Below are 18,865 nucleotides of genomic sequence, written 5' to 3' on the forward strand. Positions count from 1 at the left end.
TTAATTGGCATTGTTTTTACGGTATCTAACACCAGTGACGTACCTAGACAAACTGCTGCCCCTAGGCAGAGCCAAAATGCCGCCCTTTTGTATACAGTATGTTTTATCATCCTTTCGTTACTCCAATATCTAAGAAATGTGTTGTATGTATACATTACTAACAAAATATATTCCACTAAAACTAATTTAAATGCCATTTCTACTTCAACGGTTTCAGATACATTTAAAAATAGACGTGACAACTTTGAAAACTCGCGAGTTATATTTTGGTAAATATTTGAATAAATTACTTAGTTAGGTATGTCTGGACGTATTATTGCTGGTCATCAAGAACGTGACATCCAAGAAAAACGGAAGTAAACTAGACATCGCGAACCCGACAAAAAATTACAGTCCTGTTAAACCTTTTATGTTAATTAATACATTTTGTTTCCAACCAGTGAGCTGAATATTTCAATGAAAATATATTTCCATTATTACTAAGTTTATGTACCTATATCTATATATACCCAGTGATTCTCTTCGATTTACCGCCCTTCGAGTAACTGCCGCCCCCAAGCGATGCTCAATCTGCGTACCCCCACGGGACGTCACTGTCTAACACACGTTTGATTAAACGCTTATGCTCGATACAAAATAATCTTATTGTGCAAATACGAAAGTTAAAATCGCATTTTATCTTCATTTTAAGCGCCCACATGCCCAACGTAAGTCAAAATTGAGATTTTATGGTATTTTCAAAGCATTAGCCTGGACATTCCTTAAACGTTGTAGATAATCTATTTATTTAATTTTGATGCCTTATCATCCTTTATATTTATTTTAAACATTTGATGACTGCATAAAGTATTTTTATTACATAAAATAATATTCTTATAAACCTCTCGCTCTGTTTTAGAATATAGTCATATTTCGGCACGTCCATGTGAAGTAGTGTTAAGATGTTTTAGATTCATTAATTTATAAACACATTTACAAAACCATTAGTAAAATTAATGTTAGCATTATATAGTGACATAATATTTACGATAAAAAATTACCATCACAAAGATCCCAAATTTGACAAGAATTAGGCATTTTATTATTCAAAAAAAATCTACATTTTGACCTACGTGGCGCACGTGGGCCGTTAATCTTATTGTGCAAATACCAAAGTTAAAATCGCATTTATCTTCTGTTGTTATAATATGTATATATCGCCAATGGATCCTTAACGACACGTACGGAGAGCGGACAAAATCCATCTGAATTGATAAGAACTGCACTCGGAGAATAAAATGTAATACGCAAAGCGAAAAAAATGTATATTTATTACATGCATCCGATAGTTTAATATAATCTTATCATTGAATAAACGGTTTACGTTTTAATACCCCGTGCCTCGCAATGGTCGACTCTCCCCGCGGCGAGGTCCCAACCTTCGGCTGCCGAAAAGGCCGCCGACTTCCATTTCCACGGCATCAAGATCGATCGGCATTTCTGGTTCACCATAAAAGGCATGTGGATCTTGGGCTCTCGATATGGCAACACTATTTTTGATGTTTTAATGCGTTTTTAACTGGCGCAGGCGCACTCTCGTTTTAATGATCATTATTTTTATTTCGATCGGCCAACGGTTACACAAATTAATGGTCGTTTGCAATGCTTCAGTTTTAGCCAAATCATTAAATAATTAATAATAAATTAAGTGTTTTTTTCTCCATGGAATGATTTATGTAGATGAAAGTGGTCTTTTTTCAGATGTCGTTTCGCTTTCATAATTTAAGTTTAATCTAGCCAGAGCTGCTAGAACGCTTGAGACATAATGGCGTAATGTGCACATACATTTTTACCAGCGGCTACTATGCTAATTTTTAATATGTGGTATTAATTACAGAAGACTTAAAGACATAGTTTTAAAGTTTTAGGATCATTAACTGGTAGAGCAATAATGACATCGGTAGAACCGGTAGGTAGAACAATCACAACCCCTCATTCTAAACAATGTTCTTCACAAACATATATACTGAAGGCCATGGCCCCCAAATCCTAAAGCGGGCCCTAAGGCTAGGATCTTTAGCGGGCCTCCTACCTATCGCTAAGGTTAAAAGCAGTGACGCACTAAATTAACGTTTTTCAAATTGTGTTTTAGGTCAAATTAAGGTGTAATAATGTCTTATACCGTGTATTATTAGCGATTTTTAATACATCTACTTTAATTATGGAGTTGTTGAATATCAACACACAATAATCAAAATTTACATCGCATAATCATATAATATTTTTTTTTTACTAATAAAGCTAATTTATGATGTGTGTTTATCTCACTTATCCGGTCAACCCACCACGCTGGGCTCCCCCATAAACCCGGGCCCCCAGGCTAAAGCCCTGTCAGCTCCCCCCCTTGTGGGGGCCATGCTGAAGGCACTTGACATAAAAATACTAATAATATGACACAATACAACAATTTAAAACTATAACTAATAACACTATAAAAGAAACAATTTACAAGACATCATCATTGTCGTATAAAAACAAAGTTTTTTTCCTCGCAAAAGATTGTTTATAGGGGAGGGCGCTTTTTTGGGAGGTTTACTACAGTACCCGTATTCATTTGGGCGGGTCTGCATCTAGTTCTAGTACATAGATAAAATTTTCTTCAGCATATTATGTGATTAATACTAACTTTTATTGAAGAAAGCCAAATGCATGTGTATTATAGTCACTTTATGGAACCAATTGACTAATTGACAATGAATATGCGCAGATTCGATTTCTTCTCATGCGCACGGTCACTGTTGCCTTCTGTACACCAGGCCTATTGCATCGCTTTCCTTCACGCGGCACCGTTCCAAATATGCATTGTTTCGTGCCAAATCTATCGTTCATATAGTAACGCACGAGGTCGACTATATTCAGGTCGGGTCACGAAGTTGTGAATTTTGATCGTAGTTCTAGTTGTTGCTTATTCTTCGAATACAATATGGTAATATGTAAAATGTTGTTTTAATTTGAACAAAATATTCATCTTAATTTACTGCGAACAGGTTACCGCGTTGCATTTGAAGATAATTAATAACTAGCACTACCATTTTGTAACTCGCAATTCAGTGCTCCGGCCCGACTATAATAGCGTGTCCGGAAACTTGTACGTATCCAGTTCGCCGTATTACACTTCACCGTGAAATGTTGTATCGGAAATATATGGCCGTATATTATAGACAGTCCAACGTCTTTGGGTCGTATAGTACTGATATAAAATTCATGTCTAAATAAAACACGGTTCTTCTCGGTTTACACTTTACAGGAAGCCAGCAGCAAACAAATTTGAAAATAGCCGACATATTTGATTATTTGTTAGGTTAGGTTTTCATTCTTGAATTCATGAATTTTGCCAAAATCAGCTATGAAAATTGAATTAATGTTCATAGTGAATCTAATAAAATTGGAGACCGCATAGTATGTGGTCATCTCTTTCCGACAGAAAGCTCACGGCGAACTATGCCACGGTGAAATGTTTTATGTACAATTTACATGTAACCCTACCCTAATATAATAGTCGATCTTAGGGAACGCGGTATGTTTATAGCGTCATCCAGGGTTTTTGACATTTTCTGAAGTCAACGGCAGGTACACCAATTTAACGGAATAATAACCAGTACCTAGGTATGTGTATATAATTTCACAATTTCTATTTGATGAAAGTTAGTTTTTGTCGATATGTTTATTGGAGTAATTTAACATTAATCAAAATGTCTAAATTAATGTCAACAATAAATTACTCCAATTTATGAGATGAATAATTATAATAATGTTATATAGGAATCACTCCAAGTCACCCATCACCCATTAGACTTTCGTTTTCTATCAGCGAATGAAATTTGAGCAAATTTAACGAATATAACAGCTATTCATCAAATCAAATCAAATCAAAAGGTAAGAGCGGTTAGTTGGGCAGTAACTTTATAGATTGGACAACCAAACATGAGGGATAAATAAATTATAAAAACTGTTTGTACAAAACTCTGAGAATTTTGAGATTCTTCTTCCTGTCGTGTTCTTGCGATAGACGCGCCTAAATTCTTCAATTTGAGAGAGAATTCAAATCGGTAGCAACACCACACAAGTTTTAGACTTCACAATAATATGAAAAGAGAAATTATGTAACACTTTTAACAAAATACCAGGCAAAATCTTCACCCTGGGGAGAACAACCAATTGATCCTCCCGATTTCTAAGAATGTTAACCGGGACATACCGATTAACAACAAGTAAAACAGCCCGGTCCGATAAATCAGTTCGATAAAGCTACGGATGGTATCCATACAGCCTCCAATAATGATAATAAAGTATTGGGACTCAGGTGGGCATGACCAAATGCAAATACACTACAAAAATTCATTATCTATATATATAAAAGAAAGTCGAGTTAGTTACACCATTTATAACTCGACAACGGCTGGACCGATTTTTACGATCTTTGATTTGTTAAATTTGTCTCAGCCCCGAATAGCAGAATAACTATTAAAACATTCATTGGGACATGAAAATCGCTGTAGCAATTGTTTCTGCATCTCCAAGTCAGATACGCACATTATTTGCTATCATTATTTCGACATGCTTCCCATCAAATCCACCTGAACTGTGGAACAAGTACAAGGATGACATGTCAGAAGACATTTTACATCGAATTCGTGTCGGTTCAGAGAATCCCGATCTCGAAGTGAATGAGGAGATACATAACCAGGCTTTGCTTTTGATCGAAGACATGTGTTATCTCATGTGCGGCAGTTTGTTAGTCAAGTTAGGAATGCCAACGCCACATCGTGGAATGAATGACGCTTTTAATCGAGAATTGGAACGTGAAGGTGAATATGATCGAGATGCATTGAACCTATAGGTTCGATCGAATGTACCAATGTTGAACCCCCAACAGAAGGAAGTGTACGATACGTTAATGAAGGCAATTGATGATGGAAATGGTGGTTTATTTTTCCTCGATGCGCCTGGTGGAACTGGGAAGACATTTCTCATGTCATTGATTTTGGCCACTGTTCGTGCGAGATCCGAAATTTCTGTAGCAGTTGCTTCTTCTGGGATAGCAGCCACGTTGTTAAAAGGATGCCGAACGGCTCATTCAGCGTTGAAATTGCCGTTAAACCTTCAAACAACTGAAACACCGACAAGCAGTAATGCGAAACACTCAGCAAAGGCCAAAGTTTTGGTAGCAAGTAAAAACATCACCTGGGATGAATGCACAATGGCGCACAAATGCGCATTGGCAGCACTCAATCGAACTATGAAAGATCTGCGCAATTACTCAAGATGTTTTGGTGGCGCAATGATTCTACTATCTGGCAATTTCCGCCAAACACTACCAGTCATTCCAAGATCGACCGCTGCCGATGAAATGAACGCTTGCCTCAAATTATAGACTCTGTGGCGCTATGTGAAGAAACTTCAGCTGACGACAAACACGCGAGTTGCATTGCTAAACGATCCATCTGCCGAAAAGCAATTGCTGACTATCGGTAACTGCCGTGTTCCTGTCGACGAATCGAACGGATTGATTTCGATTCCGCTGAATTTTTGAAATTCGTCTCAGCGAAGGATGACCTCATCAACAAAGTGTTCCCGAACGTCATTGCTAACCACAAAAATCAGAATTGATTGAGTGAACGAGCAATTTTTGCGGCAAAGAACAAAGATGTGGATCACTTAAACTTCACAATTCAAAATCAAATCGTTGGTGCAATGCATTCCTTCAAATCTATCAACTGTGTAATAAACGAAGACGAAGCAACCAACCATCCAAATGAATTTTTAAACTTATTGGATCTGCCTGGCTTGCTACCGCACAATTTACAACTGAAGATTGACTTGGTAGTTATCATGCTTCGAAATCTGAACCAACCAAAACTATGTAATCTATTTCATTTTGATTTGATTTTTGCACATTTATTAAACTTAATTCATTTTGAGTATTTTAATTCAGCTAATAAGTTAACACAAGATTCTTGATTCTGAGGCGGTACGAAGTTCGCCGGGTCAGCTAGTTCTTACTATAAAAATAATGTACTTACTTCCTCTGTGACATCTCATAATTCATTAACTTATATATTATTATTATAATAGAAACCATTTTTCAACTAAAAATACAGGGTAGTTGCCATTTTTTATGTTGTATAATTGACGTGCTGGATATATTCATATTAATTACATATTAATGTGTGAACGTGAGACTTACCAATGATAATAAAAATACGAAAAAGCCTTCTAAAATACTGATTACCTAACGGCCCACGTGCGCCACGCAGGTCAAAATGGAGATTTTAAAGTATTTTCAGAGTATAAGTCTGGACATTACTTAAACGTTGTAGATAATCTATTCATATAATTTTGAAGCCTTATTATCCTTTATATTTATATTTATTTATTTTATACATAAAGTATTTTTATTGCATACAATAATATTCTTTTAAACCTCTCGATCTAATGTTTTAGAATATAGTCATATTTCAGTATATCCATGTGCAGTGGTGTTAAGATTTTTTAGATTTATTATTTTTTAAACGCATTTATTATACCATTAGTAAAATTGTTGTTAACATTATATTATAGTGAAATATTTACGATAAAAAATTATATTTATAATCTCTGTGATCCCAAATTTGACAAGAATTACGCATTTTATTATTCAAAAAATGGGCACGATTAACACATTTGAAGATAATTCTAAAGATACTGATTATAAGCTACATTGAAGATTACAAACTTACTGTAATACGGCTCGTTTATAATAGCTTATGTTTCGTGAATTGCAGTTGACAATTTTTTTTGTAATGATGCGCTCAAATTTTTGCAATTAAAATAAGGAAGTACCTACTTTAAATTTACGTAAGCGATTTTTTATTTTAAGATTATTAATTGCGACGTTATTCTGACTTATTCCAAATGCTATGTAATTTGATAACGCAATAAAATTGTTAATTACATAGGAAAAGTTGTTCATTTACTATTTTTTTTATATACTTAAAATATTATCTTGTTTTTTTCACTCATTATATGTATATTCATTATTTCTATACGTGTAATTTAATTATACGCGAAATTAAAATTTCATACTTACATGTTTTCATATACGAATTATGTAGGTAAGTGAATAATAACATTATTAAATTAAAATAATTTATGAACATGAAAATGCTCTTTTTTATTCAAATAAAAAATGAAAAAGGCATTATAAAGAGGTTCCTACATAATAATTCTAGATTCTAGATATGGAAACACCCACGTCATCGTAATGTTGGGAATAAATTAGTGTTGATACCTTTCCATACTGGGCAAATTCTCATTCACAAATTTTACTTTCAGTGGGTCTATTATGTACTTATCGACCGCTAAAGTGATAAATATTATCAAACTTAGGGTAGGTTTGTATCAAAGTATTAGCACTTATTGTAAAAGTGGAACTACACCAGAAACTTTTGTCGCCAACCTCATAAAATTTAACGATAATTATCATATTTTATTGGAACATAAATTACATTAATCGTTTGTTGAACTAAGTTGACAAATGTTGGAGTTGACAACATCGTCCTCACTGAAATCAACAAGTGGTGACATCTCAAAATGAGGTCACTCATCATAAAAATAATCGCTCGAGTTCCCGAGTTTTAATTACTTTTATCGTTTTAGGAATCGTATTTTACTTACATGTTGATGTCGAGAATTGTCGACGCTTGTTTCGAGGAGCGTCGGTATTTTGTCAAAGAGCGAGCAACACACTTAATGGTTCATTAATAATAAAATTAGTGTTAATAAAATTCACATAAGTACCAGTTGATTTTAATACGAAGTGCAACGTAGGTAGGTACTGGAATTTTGACTATGTGTTTTTTACTCTTTATTCCCCCGTGTAGGTAGCCATTGCCCATCAATAGGAGCAAAGCAATTATTTTGATTACTTATTTATTACGTATTTTGTTACATTGTTTACAGAATCAAAATAATAGTATTTTACTATAATCATAAATAATACGCGACGCAGTAATAAGTCGCAAATGGAAAGCATGCCTGATATTTTTATATTTGTTAAAAAACTAGAAATCTCGTTATTGACCATTTTTTCCACGTACTTGTGTGAAAGTATTTTTTCTATATTGCATCACGTACATTCAAAGACTAGGCATGACATTTTTATCAGCTTGATATAAAAAGTCTCGAAAATAACATGAAACAAAAATAAGTGTGAACATACGTAATTTTGAAAACGTTTAAGAAAAATTGTAAGTACCTATATATATCCGTATGAGTTAGAATAGGTACCTAGCTAGATAATGTTATTATCTAGATTATTAATAGTATTATCTAGATAGCTAGATTAGTTAGTGGTATATAACTGTAACTTCTTTCTATTGTATCTTTGGGCTTGTTCAGATAGCGCGATTTGACTCGCGCGTAAAAACTCGTGCGCATTCCAGGTACAAGTGAATTGAGTCGTTTGCATGTCGATGGCTGGAATAGAAATTACTAGTTTCGAGTAATGGCTGATCACAGTTTTGACTCCCCTAAAAGTGACAAAAACATGGAACCTTTGATGACATTTTGTAATTTTTTTGAGTTGTAATTTTGTGGAACAGAAGAGGAGCGATATACCACTATAATGGCCAACATAGCTCAAAACTTGAAATTTTTGACTTTTGTATGGAACTGAGTCTAAGATGTAATCTCCGTGTCACTTTTCGTGCGCGGTCGAGGTACAGGTGACTCATTGATTGATTTTTGAAACCGGTATTTTGGTATCGGTAAATAATTGAATACCGGTTTTGAAATATGTACCGGTATTGAAATCCCTAATTGCATCATGATTATAACACGCGAGCAATAAAAAATATAACCATAATTCTCTGATAGGTAAGAATGATTACCTACATGTAAGTGTTTACATGTACCTACCTACATCTACATAGAGGTTTGATTTAAAATAATATGCTATAGATGAAGACAATGATATTGATTATTATCGTATTGGTATGGTTTATCTTTTTATTAAGAATTTATAGTAAAGTAAAATAATAATTTTGGTGTCTTTTTCTCGAAGTTTGATATCGACCAAATTGAAGTAGGTACCTATTTACCTACATCTACTTATATATAAATAAGTACCTATAATATTTTCCACTGTAATAGGTACCTACATTAAAGAGTGCATGAGTCCCAGTCGCAAATATCGAGCGCCTTTTGATAGGTAGGTATAGCGTGTCCCGACTCGCGACAAATACGATTAAATAATAATAATCAGGCGAACGTTCCGTGGCTTACAAGAAAAAATGACGTTGCCGCAACACGTTGCCTCTCTGTGTGGACAAATGAGCAACGTCAACAAGTAGCAACACCTTCGATTTTATTACCCTATTCCGAGACATAGTCGTTAAATTTTATGAGGTTGGCGACAAAAGTTTCCGGTGTAGTCCCACTTTAACAATTACAATAAGTTGGTTGTAATTGTTGCAATAAGTGTTATATTTTAACAGCAGCAAGCGAAGTGCTATTATATTATATTGATGATATTATCATATTTATCACTTTATCACTTTAGCGGTCGATAAGTATATTATAATAGAAATAGACCCACAGGTGTCTATTTTAAGTTGGTGAATGATAATATTATTATGGTTCGCAATCCCGGGATTCCGCTGGATGTCTATCTAGGACCTAGGTTTTTATCTTTTCAAGGCTGGGATCAGATTAGTCATAATATATTAAAATCTATGTATAAAGATTGTACTGTCGTTTGAATATTGTTTTCAGATCATCCATAATGATACATACATATTAATCTACAGTGCAGTGGTGAGACATGATTATTAAATTATTTTATGACATGATATTATATTATAAATAAGTAATCAATTTCAATACTCTTTCTTGTGATGTCAAATTGGTTTGATAAAATATCTTATAAATAAAATCATTTTATACATTATATGAAGACAGACTCTTTCTGTAAATTTATACGAAGTCGTTATGGTATCATCATCATCATCATCAGCCGGGGTCAATCCACTGCTGGATGAAGGCCTCCCCAAGCTTTCTCCAACTCTCTCGGTCCTGTGTCGTTCGCTGCCACGTATTTCCGCCGAATTTTACCAGTTCGTCAATCCAGCGGCTTTTAGGGCGACCCTGTGGCCGTTTCGTACCCCTTGGGTACAACTGGATGACAGCATTTGTCCAGCGGCCGTCCTTTCGGCGAGCAATGTGCCCCGCCCATCTCCATTTCAGCTGTTTGGCAACGTCTATTTTACTTTGGTATGGTATAAATACTATAAATAAATGTATTTATAATAATTTTACAATTATTTGTACTAATTATGTTATTATTATTAATTACTAATAAAAAAAATTAAGTAGAACAGTGTCAGATTGTTATGGCAGTGCAGGTGACTCATTTAGGCTGCCATGTCAGAAGAAGCTGCCCTTCCTCTACCTATTTACCTATATTTTAAAATTAAACTAAGTATTTTTTATTCAACCAAAAGTCACAATAATGTAAGAATGTAACAACTCATATCCATCGAATTCTGACCAACTTACCAATTTACTGACCCACGCCACACCTGATTACGACGAAATTAACTAAAAGCAATGCGACTGAAATTTTTACCAAATTTCGTTAAGACGGTACTTCAGTGAAACGGCAAATAATTTTCAACTATAGATGCGACGAAATTTTGGACTCGCTGGCAATCGGAGAGCGAACGTCGAGCTGTGAATACGTCAATTTGTTTCGTGATGGGTATTAATTCTTAAATCGTGTAAAGATGACTAAAAACGTTACCCATTTACTTAAAAAAGAAAACATGTCAATGAATATATTATTATTGTTACTAATAGAACAATAAACGGAACATTAAATGGACGCATGTTGGATTTATATGACAAATTATATTTCGTTCGGCACGCGTCATTTGCGCAATCCGCGCATCGCCTAGCCACGGTCTTTTTAGACCAGGGGCGGGCAAACTGCGGCCCGCCGGGTATTTTTTTTCGGCCCGCCATCATTAATTCTTGTACTTCTAATTACGAATAACTTTTTTATATATTTTTTTAAAAAATATTGACAATAGATTAAAATTTGAAGAATTTGTTGTTTCTTAAATGTATTATCTCAGTACGTCTTCCTTGCCTCTCGTCTCAAACTATGTAACCACTATTTTCTACGTTGAACATCGTGACACATTTAAATACGAGTACTTTTAACTCCGCGTTGCAAGGAAAAAAATATATGCATGATAATATGGTAAAAAGTTTGAATGGATTTCAATTAAAACTCAAGTTATTCCTTCGACAAATATCGAAGAACAACGTGGACCACTTTCCAACTTTGAAGTTGCTGAATATCTCTATATATATAAAAATCTCGTGTCACGATGTTTGTGGTCGAACTCCTCCGAAATGGCTTGACCGATTTTTATGAATTTTTGTATGTATATTTGTTAGGTATAAGAATAGGTTAACAAGTATATTTCATACCGCTAGGTGATTAGAGTATCTCTATCCAGAAAAATTTTCTTTTATTTTTTTGACAATTTTTTTTTTGTATTTTTTTTTGATATTTTGCATAAAAAAATACTTATAACCCCAATTTTCACTTTCCTACCTCTACCCTGTCATTTTTAATCGCGATTTTATTATTTTTGTATGAACAAATTTAACCGTCGTTCGTATTTCAAACAGAACGAAATTATTTATGTTGTCGAATGACAGATGGCGCTACGTCCGAGAAGAATTCAAGAGAAGCGTCGCGTCATTTTGACATTTCATTCGGCATATCACAACGCAGTGCGTGCAAAATTTTAAACGATTTATTTTAATTTATCTATTTTTATGTGCGTGTATTACAGTACACAATGCCAGCAAGACGCAAAGGGGGCCATTTGGGCCATCGAACGAATAAAGCAACAAACATGCGAAATAGTAGAGCATAAAGAACAGACGAACAAATCCAACAAGATAACAGAAACGTGCGTGTAAGCATGTCGCGATTGCGTGCATCTCAATCACAAGAGGCACGAGCTGAACGAAATCAACAACGACAATTGGAACGGAGCCAAGCGCGCCGGTTCGTAGTTAACACACGCAGAGCAAATGACCGACAACGCCAACAAGTACATCGAACATTTACATCCGCTTCGTTCCTTCGTCTCGCACTCGACTACGAGCCAGATATTGAATATTCCGCTCATCCTAAAGTGCTGATTGGTGTTATGGACAAAGAATGTCCCCATTGTCATGCGCTCAAATTCAAACATGAGTCAGCCGGGATGTGTTGCGCATCAGGAAAAGTGCAACTACCAGAAATTGAGATACCACCAGAACCATTGAACAGCTTGCTCATCGGCACGGTTCCAGATTCAAACCTGTTCCTGAAGTCCATTCGCACATTCAATTCATGCTTCCAAATGACTTCGTCCGGAGCAACAGAAATAGTTCACAATACTGCGGAAAATGGTCAACAATTCCATTATATGTTCAAAATCAAAGGCCAAGTATACCACAAAGTAGGCTCATTGCTGCCAATGCCAAACGAACCACATACATTTTTACAAATCTACTTCATGGGCGCGGCGGTGAGGACATCAATCATGTGGATGCACGTTGCGGCTACAATAGCCTCAATTCGCATAATGCCAGGCGCATCGTCGGCGAACTGGACGCCCTGTTGAATGAGCACAATGAATTATTGAAATTCTTCAAAGCACACATGCACGAATTGCAAAGTGACAATCACGCTATTGTGATCAATCCTGATCCTGGAGAGCACGTACTTCGATTCAATGCGACTGTTGTTGACGTCATTGCTGGAATCATGGTTGGCGACCGCACATCGACGCGAGAAATCGTGATTCGAAGAAGAAACAATAATCTGGAGTTCATCGCTGACACACACCGTTCATACGACGCTCTCCAATATTATTATATTGCATAAACATTAAACAACGAGATATTGTCACAGGTAATTCATTCATTATGAACATCATTACTCATTTTGAATTGAGAAAATGAATGGTTGATGTTTTTTTGTTTTTATCGGCGGTCATCGTCTACAGCGCTCTATTCCTCTTTCTGTCATAGATCCCATCCCCACACACTTACGATACATTCTTTATTTTTTATTTAACAATCAAAATATTCAATAGAAATAATTTATATGGCAGAACAACGTTTGCCGGGTCAGCTAGTATCAGAATATAAATTTGAAGAATATGGTAAAATTATTAAAGCTCTGAATGACGATTTTTCACAAAGATTTTGTGACTTCCGAAAAATTGAGACAAGTTTAGCAATAGTACGCGATCCATTTTCAATAGATATTGATAGTGTACCGACATAGCTACAACTTGAGATTATTGATCTGCAGTGTGACACGGATTTAAGAGAATCGCATCGTCGTGAAGAAATCTCCAAATTTTACAATGCCCTTAATTCAGACAAATTCGACCAACTTAAAGATTATGCAAGAAAAATGTTCGTTATTTTTGAATCAACCTATATATGTGAACAAATATTTTCGATCATGAACCTCAATAAAAATTCTTTACGATCAAATATCTCCGATGCCCATTAACAAGCAGTTTTGAGAATATCAACTACAAAATTAACACCTGAATTTTAAAAAAATGTTAAAAAATGTACATACAACAGTTTCATTCTTCTCATTAATTTTTTTGTAATTTTCATTTTTCGTGATTATAAAATAAATAGTGTATATCTAAAAATGGTATTTTACTTGCGGCCCGCCGCTCATTTTGAATTCTTGAATTTGGCCCTCCATCCAAAAAGTTTGCCCCCCCCTGTTTTAGACCATGCCTCAACTGAGGTATAGCCTTAATATTGGCGACCGGCTTTTGTCATTTAAATCAAGGTTCCGATACCTAATAAATACTTACCTTGATTCCTAGCCGGTGAGAGGATCTTTTTAAATATTAAAATTACACTTTTACGATGTCTTACTCTGGACTTTGTGCTTCTGTCTTTCTAGCTGATAGCACGTTCCTGTCCAACCATATTTCGGAAGCTTTTTGAACGTTTTGTCTGTGAGGGTCGAAAATACATAGCATGTCAGCATTCTCGTTTTGATTCCCTAAGTAACGTATCACCTACTCGTCATCACTAGGGAGCGGATTTATATGCAACAAAAAACATGATTATATGCATGCACGTATGCACTTAAAATCAATAAAATATGCACTAAAACTGAAGAACTATGCAGTAAAAATTGACACTTTACCAAACTGACAAAAAATCCAATAACTAGTTTCAACATAATATGATAGCAGAACAATAAAACACAAATAATGAATATACAGTTGATCAATTGCAATTTTTAAAACAATTTTTTCACAAGTTCAAATAATTGAATAATCAATGCAATGTAAATCAAACATAACTTAAAAAACAAAAACGACACACTTAACTATTCCTAAATACTATTTTCTGTTTTTTGCCCGAAAAAAAGTGATTGGGCAAACATAAAAGTGCCCGAGTTGACTTCACTTTTTCTGATAAATCCACAGCTCAGAGATGGCATTAAAAAGTGCATCTAAACTATCTACCTTCCTAACTTAGTTATATTTCGATAAAATAATTTAAAAAAACTAAAATTATAAATTCAAAAGCTCTAAAATATGCATTTATTTATGAAATATGCACTAATGTCTCAAATATGCTCTAACGCAGCGATACTCAACCTACGGTCCGCGGGCCACATGTGGCCCTTTAAGCTTTTATGTGTTGCCCGAAACACATTTATTATCAGGAATTTCGTATATCTTGAGATTCGTTTCGACTTTGACGCACAGATAGTGACACCCGAAGAGGATTGTCATTATGGTCCACAGTAGATCTGGTATAAGAGTGTTGCTATTGCACACGATTAATTAAAAAAACACGCATAATTTTTAAAATCTCAAAAATGTTTTGTAAAAAAGGGGGGGTTTCATGATTTTTTTCGTCACACCAGTAGTGATGCGGCCCGCGTTACTTTACAAATATATGTATTTGACCCGAAGAAAAAAAAGGTTGAGTATCATTGCTCTAACGTCTCAAATATGCCTTTATATATACAATGAAATTTTATTTTTGGATTCTGTGTCTTTCAAAACAGATTTCTGTGCTACTCTCGTAGCTTTTGTTATCTTATCTCTACTGTTGAAAATACAATATTATAATGAGAATTAGTTGCATCCAGTGATGACATCTGAAAACGAGCGATACATAAAAGCACATATAAAAATGGTTTGCGTTCACTTCAGGATCAATATTATTAATTATGTTATTCGTTACTCCCCTTTAAGTCGAACTTTGTATGTTAATCTATGTCTGTATGTATAATATATTATATTATGCAGGCATTTAATTCTGTAAATCTGTCAACGTGTCTATAAAACTAATATAAACATACAAAATCATCAAAAACATACTTTACGACCGTGTTAGTAAATAAATCGTTGTCTTTCCTTTCATTGCAGCACATCTGCGTTGCACTTGAAATTTGAATGCACTCCGAAAGCAATTTTCTTCACTTGCCGTCACGCAACAAAAAATACACCACCAAACTTTGCCCGACCAAATCGAGCGAGCCAAATAAGCCAAAACGCACCGAAAAACTTGCATCCAGGGTTTCGGTGCATTTGTAAATTAATAAACCTTCGACAACCTGTTCATTTTCCATCTCCTTCTATAATAATAAACGCATTCAAAATAAAGAAAGCGTTGTCTCTTTCAAGCGTAAAGCTCCCGCTATAGACAGTTTTATAAAAAGCTGCCGCAAAAGAATTACGTTCCGGTGTATTTTAAACATTCAAAATACCACTTCATATAAACTTTCAAGGTATCTTTTTGTAAGAAGTAGTTTGTTCGAAGCGGTATTTGGAATGTGATTATACGAAATGTGTGCAGTGTAGTCGTCTTGTCCGGTAAAAGCAGCGTATTCTATACGCACTCTTTTATCGTTCGGAACACGATTTGTGGCAACTTGTCGGTGCATCAATGTTTACATTTCATTCTCAAATCGCGCGCCCGAGCAAGTGGACGTCCGCATCGCTTACTTTTATTTGTAACGATATTATTACGATATCTGAAATTTCAAAGTGTTTGTTGTTTGAAAAAATAATAATTTATAAAACGTGTGATAAAAGAAATTATAGGTGATTTTGTTAATTTCAATTTATAAATAAATATATACCTGTGGAAATAATTGACGGTATAAAATTGTGAAATATTGTGAAGTTGCATTTTGTGTATTTACCACTGAAATTATCCGCGAATTACGCGTGATTTTTCTGTATTTTTCTACAATTTCAAAGTAAGTTGATTATTTTTATTACTAGGTACTTAACTAATTTCGAAATGCTGCGTTTGACATTTATGTCATTACTGTTATGAAATCCCAAATTGTTGTGAAATTAGTCTTTAATGCAAAAACAAGTAAGCTCGATATGGTAGGGAATGTAGAGAATATAATATTTTATATAGGGGATAGCCTATAACTATATTATATTTACATAAATTATAATAGAATGTAAATGATAATATTACGATAAAAAGGTAATTAATTATTGGCACAATTTTATTTAAATAATAAATTAGCTACCTGACTATTAACGTGTTCATTTTTGGACAAATTCAACAGCCAGAAATAAAAAAAAACAAAGACAATAATTAAGAATACATACACCAATAAAATACACTTTATTTTTTTATTTATATTTTATTGTGTGAATTTCACAATAATTTTGTGCTACCTATTAGCTGTAAAGACGGTATTTTGTTTAATTAGCACATTTTTCTTGGCTCGTATTCTTGTTTGTCCGGTGGTTGTTTATCCAGTAAAAATCTTGCATTCTTGCTCGATGCCAATGCATTCTTTTAATACTTTTAGCCATCTTTAAGTAGAATTGAATTCGTTTTCAGTTAATTCGATTTTGTATAAAAAGTTATTTCGGAAGAAATCCGTAATCCAATCCACTATTATTGATTGCTAAGGGGGTGGTCCTAGCAACAAAATTATTTATATATACGTGCGTTACTATGGAAATCAAAATGACATTTCAGTATTCTATATTTGTTTGTTTGTTGCAAAATAGCAAAAAAATGACTTATGTGTCCTAAATTATTAATACATAGAATTGTCAAGTTTATATGATTCAACAGAAAATTTAAAAACGCGGTAAGTACTTATATAAAAAGTTCTTTTTATCTTGTAATTATTTAAAAATAATTTTGGTAAGTATATTATTTATCGTCCTATTTAACGTGCTTAATATGTATATAAATATAAATAGGTATCAAAAATCAACCTATGAAAATATGAAAATAGTAAGTCACTCAATTACACCAAAGTCAAAACTATTATGAAGTTTGATGTCTCATTTTATATTGCAGATAATTAAGGTAAATAAACATTGAAGATAAAATTGGATAACAGAATGGTATCTATTTGTTAACAACATAGTATGCGCCAGGTAACGAATTAATTGTATTTAAAAAAATGTTCTTGTTACAAAGACTTTGGACTTAAAAATAAGATTATAATGTATTCGTCAACGTTTTCATTCATTTTTGTTGTTACTATAGTATTTTACAGGTTATACGTAAACTTTATTTACCGGAAAGTATTAATTACAAATTACAGTATTTTTGAAGGGAAGCTTTAGTAAATTAATTATAAAAGACATGTATACCTACTATTGTTCCAAACCATTATAATAGAGTTTAACCACGTACAATATGCCAGCCAGTAACGTCCCGTGGGGGTAGGCATGTCATGCATTGCGGCAAATTAAGACGGTACTTCAGTGAAACGGCAAATAATTTTCAACTATAGGTGCGACGAAATTTTGGACTCGCTGGCAATCGGAGAGCGAACGTCGAGCTGTGAATACGTCAATTTGTTTCGTGATGGGTATTAATTCTTAAATCGTGTAAAGATGACTAAAAACGTTACCCATTTACTTAAAAAAGAAAACATGTCAATGAATATATTATTATTGTTACTAATAGAACAATACACAGAACATTAAATGGACGCATGTTGGATTTATATGACAAATTATATTTCGTTAGGCACGCGTCATTTGCACAATCCGCGCATCGCCTAGACACGATCTTTTTAGACCATGCCTCAACTGATGTAAGTATAGCGGCAAATGATTTTCAACTGTATGTGGAACGAAATTTCGGCCGCGTTGCCATTCGGAGAGCGATAGTCGAGGTGCCTGCACGTCGATTTGTTTTGTCATGGCGTCGGATGAAAATATTCTTAAATCGTGTAAAGATGACTATAAAACTTTACGTATGCACCTATTTAAAAAAGAAAACATGTCAATGAATATTATATTATTATTATAATAATAAAAGTAACATAAAAAGGACGCATGTTGAATTTTTATGACAAATTATATTTCGTTCGGCTCGTGTCATTTGCACAATCTACATGCCTCAGCTGATCCTTAAGCGGACGATGTGAACACTTTGTTAGAAAGTACAGATACTATAATCTAAGTACAGATATCTTAATTTAAAGAAATAACAAGGGGGTCTCCAAGTTTGTCAGTGTCTCAGACTTTCACGTATGGAAACAAAAATAAAGTCGGTAAAAGCAACGTTCCCATGTTACTTATTGGTTTTCTAAACTGTCGATCTGGTTCATAGTTAGTTTTACATTACGTTGTCATTTTTGTATGTTGGCCCTTGGTTACTAGGTATGTACCGAATAACATACAGCGTTGTTATCTGATGCTTATTTTATTTGACATGTTGGCCGTTATCAGTTATCAGTGTTATCTTATCACTTTATCAGTTATCACCAGTATTAAATTCT

At 34.2% G+C, this 18,865-nt stretch overlaps 1 protein-coding gene across 1 annotated transcript in view; it reads left to right on the forward strand.

The window, feature by feature from the left end:
* The first annotated feature begins 16,116 nt into the window (after nucleotides 1-16,116).
* Nucleotides 16,117-18,865, forward strand: part of MICAL-like (protein) — a 342,544-nt gene continuing 339,795 nt past the window's right edge. Inside the window, exon 1 of the mRNA XM_085957918.1 lies at nucleotides 16,117-16,348. The gene's annotated coding sequence lies outside the window, so the exon portion shown is untranslated. The remainder of the gene's footprint in view (nucleotides 16,349-18,865) is intronic.

Source organism: Rhyacophila brunnea, unplaced genomic scaffold (assembly GCF_057557595.1).
Source record: "Rhyacophila brunnea isolate RB1 unplaced genomic scaffold, BYU_Rbru_1.0 scaffold_7, whole genome shotgun sequence".
Taxonomy (NCBI): Eukaryota; Metazoa; Arthropoda; class Insecta; order Trichoptera; family Rhyacophilidae; genus Rhyacophila; species Rhyacophila brunnea.